The following is a 6,000-nucleotide window of genomic DNA, read 5'->3' as shown; positions in this document are numbered from 1 at the left end:
ATTTTGTCACTAAAATTCCTACAGACTTCTTCCATTCCTTCTACTCTTCAGGTTTTCCAGTTCCCTCCTCCTTTCCTTTATTTCCACCACCACCTGCAACTTCAAAACTAAAGATCAGACACCATCATCCTGTTGTTTGAAACTTTCTCTGAAAGCTGGTCCTTTCCCTTCCCCAGCCTCTTCCTGGTGCCTCCCTGCAAAGGCAGAATGTTAATACACAGATTTGTATGTGACAATGTTAGGTGGTCCTAGTATGCCATGACTGTCCATTTTGAATAAGCCTTTTAAAGTTAAAGGAAACTTAGTGCTTGGAATATTTGTTTGCCCTTTCATAGCTTTTCTTATCTCACATGATGCTTATGAGTCCTGATATAAAGTACCTGTTAGGCTCAGGATTACTTATTTTCAGCCTTCCAAAGGGAAAAAAAAATGACATTTCTTCTCCTGGATGGCAAGATGAAAACATTTTATTTATATCACTTTATATTTGTGAAAAGACTAGATGACTAGATGTACTTTGAAAAGGACTTTTAGTTTAAATAGATAGCTGGAATTGATATGTATGACTGATATGTTTACATTCATATGATTTCTTTTTCTAAGAAACCCCAAAATCATAAAGTTAGAGAGTATTCAATTACTTCTCTTCAATGTGTTAAATGATGAAGAGGGAGAGTTTAAGTTCTTTTTGTTTTATATTTGTTGTCAAGAATTCATGTAATAAAGTCAAATTTGTACAAAAAAATTTCACGAAATTATTTTTAAGAGAATCAGTTTTCATAGATAAATTTCAATAGGTCATACAATTCTTTTAATATGAGCTCCTTACTTTTATTAGTGCATTATAAATTATTTACCTTGGAAAAATACATTAAAAACAGAATTAGAATGTCTTTGGTTTATATAGCTCACAGCATTAAGTTAAAATAGTATAATACATGTTATACAGAGGGAAATGTAAATGTGGCCTAAAAGAACATTTTGAGTCAATTTCACATTAAACATTGAATAGAAAAGTTGACTTAAAATAAAGCAAGTCACTATATCACTCCAGTACAAGCAAACGTTTCGTTTGTAAATAAGGATGAACTGACAGTGCTTGAAAGTATAGTTCATCAAAATCACAACAAGAAACCAAATATTATGAACATGTAAAATTCCATGTTTATTTAATATCCATTACATAGTCGGTTCATTGAAACTAGACTTTGTAAAGACAAATAACATTTCTGATGAACATAAACAATATTATATAGTTGAAATTCATCCTGTATTTTCACATGAATAAAGATGTCATGATGCAAGAGTTCTAACAATAAAGACCTTGCCGTGAATTGCCATGGCTTCTCTCAGCACTTCAAGGCAGCATCAGCCCCACCAGCTTGAGAGGAGAGCTTAGCCGCTGTGTATCAAGGGGCCCAGTGATCAGCACATCTGCACTTAACGGTCGTGAAACCTTCCCCCAATATCTGAGTTGGTGTCCAGTGTGGTCTGTGTCATGAGGACACATCCAGAGCTCAAGAAGAATATTCCTAGGACAAAAAATAACAAAGCCAGAAACTAAAGACAATATGCAGATAACGTAAAAAAGCTCACTTTAATCAAGGAGAAGTAGGAGTATTATACTATACAATATCAATGAGTATATTTTTATAGTTGCTCATATTCCTTAAAGTTCACTTTGTGCCAGGTGTGATGTTAAGCACTTTTTTTCCCTTTACCGTCTTATACAATACTTTAAGCACTATAAGAATACTTTAAAATAAGCAGGTAAGTTTGACAGAGGTTAGGAAACTTGAATGTGATTCACAGTAAGTAGAAGAACTAGAATGCCCTTTGTAGCAACAAACACAGTCCTGGCAAGGCCAGTTAGCTTCCTGTGTCCAACGCTGTGGATGAGCTGATAGCTTCCTCAAAGCCATTCACAACTCTGTTCTGCCTTGCTTTTCTTTACAATGGAGGCTGGAAAAATAAAAGTCTTAATGTTCTAAAAAGACCTCTTTCTGTCTCTATGATGATATTTTTCTTTTTCTTCCAGTTTTTACAATCCAAACCACAGCACAGATTTCCTTGCTCCTAGAGTAACCATGTAATAGATTTTGACCAAAGAGAAGGTGAAATTGGTAGCTGGAGCTTCCCAGAATTTCTTTTAAGAGACAGACTCAGTTGTACAGCAGATTTTCTCTAGTTACGAGGGTAGATCTCCTGTTAAGTGTTCTAACAGGAAGGAAGGAGTACAAGGAGGGAAAAAGGAAGAGAAAAAGAAAAAGATATAGAGACTCCTTGATCTCTTCACCTCTCCATATCCTGGATTATCCATCCTCAGATTTGTTGGTACATAAGGAAAAAATCCTTTCTGCTAGGCCATGTTAATTTGGTCCTTGTGTTGACTACATGGATTATCTAAAACTGTTTTTAAAGATTTGTGACTTATTTAGGGGGTGGGAGCAATAATCAGCAAGTATTTGTTAAATAAAAGGATAAGTGATAGTCATATATCTTAATTGTGGCACGTTCTATACCATAGTTCTACAATTAACTTAACATTGAGTGACTTTCCTTTCATAAATGCTAAACACTAGCACATCTGAAATAGCTATCAGTTCTTCTTGATGTAAGTATGAGGGTTAAAAAAATAAATTAAACCCTTTGGGTTATATGCACGAAAAGATGACTATAGTCCTGATCATAGGGCTCCAAAATCCAGAATTGAACTTATTACTGGGCCCAATAAAAAAGGAAAAGAGAAGAATCCAAGAGGGAAAATAAGAATTTTTTGCAGAAGGGTAGATACTCAGGTTAAATTGTTTTTTACTAAATTGAACGAGACCCACTTTCTAATCTATTCCCTGTGTTAGTGATTGAAATCCCATCTCCAGCATTCATTGGGTGCATGATCTTAGATAAGTAGTTTCACTTCTCTACGTTGCCAACTGTTTTCAACCATAGAGTCCACATCTTGCAACCGTCTCATAGGTTTGCTTTAGGGTTAACTAAAACAATGAACGTGAATCTCCTATACTGGGCCTGACAATAAAGTATAGTTAACAGACTTTAATCCTCCCTGCCACAGCCCTAACCCAGTTCCCATCACTCATCCCCTTGACAGAAGTTTGACTTCAATCTCTGAAAACATTTTTCTTTTTCTTACTTCATAGCCCAATCACCATACAAAGACCACATTTGACTAGACACAGATTTTAGTGAAAGAAATACCTCCTACTAAGATGTAAGCTTGCTGAAGGCAGAACCGTGTCTGATCAGTGTTTACATTCCTCAGAATCTTGAGTTTCTACAGAGTTTCTAGTTAGGATATCTGAACAGAAAAGAATGTTTGAGCCCACTGTATTAACATTGGATGATTTATCAATCCAGATGATATCTTTTTAAGCTACAATCTTGTCAACACTTACTATTTATGAAGCACAATGCCTGAGGACCTTAAAGCAATTGTCAACAAAAGCAACCCTGTAGTATGGATGATAATATGAAGGCACAGAAAGCAAAAAAGAAAAAACATCCTATAATAGCGGTTTACTGGGAGCTATTCACTATGCTAGGCACTGTCATACATTATCACTAACCCTCTGCAAAATGGGTGTCATAAGCCCTGCGTCACAGAAAGAAAAACCAAGGGTCAGAGACGACTGATAGGTGAATTCAAAGTGCCTTAATCAGTCTGTTTTCAGACCTTTCATCTCGTAATGCCTGAGCCCTGTACACTTCATGTACTACATCCCAGAAGATGTGCTGATTATGAATTTCTATGGAGAAGGCAATGGCACCCCACTCCAGTACTTTTGCCTGGAAAATCCCATGGGCGGAGGAGCCTGTAGGCTGCAGTCCATGGGGTCGCTAAGAGTTGGACAAGACTCAGCGACTTCACTTTCACTTTTCACTTTCATGCATTGGAGAAGGAAATGGCAACCCACTCCAGTGTTCTTGCCTGGAGAATCCCAGGGACGGGGGAGCCTGGTGGGCTGCCGTCTATGGGGTTGCACAGAGTTGGACACGACTGAAGTGACTTAGCAGCATGAATTTCTGGCACAAAAAAAGTCAAAGCAGTCATTTGTCTAGTGTAGTTTGGGACCTTAATTATTTAGATCTATAACATCAAGATGATTTATTGCTAGTAAAAAAAAATAATATCTAATATTACTGTTTCAACCTACAGACGTCTCGTTTAATCTTCACAACATTTCTGTGAGGTACATATCATTACCTTTTCTTGTAAACACATGTTCAAATTCAGGTAGAGAAATGGGCTTTCCCAGGTATCAGACCTTAGACCATACCACAACCCCATCACCTAGTCCAGAGTTCTTTCTGCCATGCTGCCATACTTTGCTCTCCATGCTGCTTTGCCTGAACTTCAGTGAAAATAGGTCAAAGGAAGGGATGAGGATGTGGAGTTATTAGCATCTTTGGTCCTTCTTCCTTCTATTATCTAAAATGCTTTCTGCTGAACAAGGATTTTTTTAAAAAAATAACTGGGCGTCTTCTAAGAAGGCATCCTTATAAAGTATGGATTCAATAAAGTAAGTCTTCCCACTGAGCATGGTTGAGTCAGTATTAGAGTGATTTTCTAAAGGTCCTTAGTTCAAGCTTGGTTTTCGGTGTGTTCTTTTTCTCTTCCTTGACGTCTATTTTCAAACCAATAGTGAGTAATCACTTTATGAGCTAGAATAGCTCTGGTGAATTTAACAGGTGCTGTCTAGGTCACCAGTTCAGATTCCAAGATATATGGTTCTGTCTTCTTCTAACCTGTGACTTCAAGCAGTAAGACCAGACCAGTATCTTTAAACTAGTATATTGTACCAGAAGACCATTCTTTCCTATTTTGATTTAGAGGCTGGTGAGGAATCAACTAGGATTGTTACCCTTGAGAACTGGCAGGGCAGTAAGCATCTTTCAGTCCCCCGACAAATTTAATAGCATGTCTTTCATGCTGTTAGAAACAGGAGAGCTAGATATAAGCAACCTGATGAAGTGGGATACTATATATTCCTTTAAAAAAATTCATCTGTAGTTTGGGAAAGGAGAAATTCGGTTGAGCAACAGAAAAGCAGAAAGGAGGAATTGACAAAGAAGAAAAATAATGATGATCCAAATTTTAACTAATCAGAAAGAATGATAAACTGAGTCAATAGCTAAACCTGGGAAGGAAAGACAATCAAATGCCAGCTTGTCAACTCTGAAGACTAGGGAACCCTGGACAATAAAGCAGAAGGTCAGTTAATTCACCACTCAGTTGTTCTTAGTTAGCTTTTTGATGATCTCTAAATATTTAAAAACTTTGTCTTCAGTATTACTAAGAAAGTGTTAGTCACTCAGTCATGTCTGACTCTCTGTGGCCTCAGGACTATAGCCCACCAGACTCCCCCGTCCATGGAACTCTCCTGGCAAGAATACTGGAATGGGTAGTCTTTCCCTTTCCACAGGCTTCCCTGGTAGCTCAGCTGGTAAAGAATCTGCCTGCAATGCGGGAGACCTGGGTTTGGATCCCTGGGTTAGGAAGATCCCCTGGAGAAGATCCCTGGGTTAGGAAGATCCCCTGGCTACCCACTCCAGTATTCTGGCCTGGAGAATTCCATAGACTATATAGTCCATGGGGTCGCAAAGAGTCAGACACAACTGAACGACATTCACTTTCACTTTTCCCTTCTTCAGGGGAGAAGTCTAGGAAGATAGACTCACGCATTGCAGGCATATTCTTTACCATCTGAGCCACCAGGGCATGGCAACCCACTCCAGTTTCCTGCCTAGAGAAACCCACGGACAGAGGAGCCTGGCAGGCTACGGTCCATGGGGTTGCAGAGTTTGACACTACTAAAGCAACTTAGCATGCATGCATGCATTACTAAGGAAAGGTGCATGCATTACTAAGGAAAGGTACATGTATCAGGAAGACTGAGTAATACTTACAGATAATATCCTTGTTTTTAGAGTGGACCAAAGATGTAAAGGTGTCCTTCACAGCCTTCCACCTACAAAAGCTTC

At 38.3% G+C, this 6,000-nt stretch overlaps 1 long non-coding RNA gene across 2 annotated transcripts in view; it reads right to left on the bottom strand.

The window, feature by feature from the left end:
• Nucleotides 1–1,141: 1,141 nt before the first annotated feature.
• Nucleotides 1,142–6,000, bottom strand: part of LOC147369938 (uncharacterized) — a 41,648-nt gene continuing 36,789 nt past the window's right edge. For both annotated transcript variants that reach the window (XR_015168125.1, XR_015168124.1), the window contains one exon: nucleotides 1,142–1,532. This is a non-coding gene — a long non-coding RNA (uncharacterized LOC147369938). The remainder of the gene's footprint in view (nucleotides 1,533–6,000) is intronic.

This window comes from Bos grunniens, chromosome 7 (genome assembly GCF_055505025.1).
Source record: "Bos grunniens cultivar Pamir isolate PY7600 chromosome 7, Bosgru_T2T1.0, whole genome shotgun sequence".
NCBI lineage: Eukaryota > Metazoa > Chordata > Mammalia > Artiodactyla > Bovidae > Bos > Bos grunniens.
Note: the sequence above shows the minus strand (reverse complement) of the source record. Positions and strands in the feature narration are given on the sequence as shown.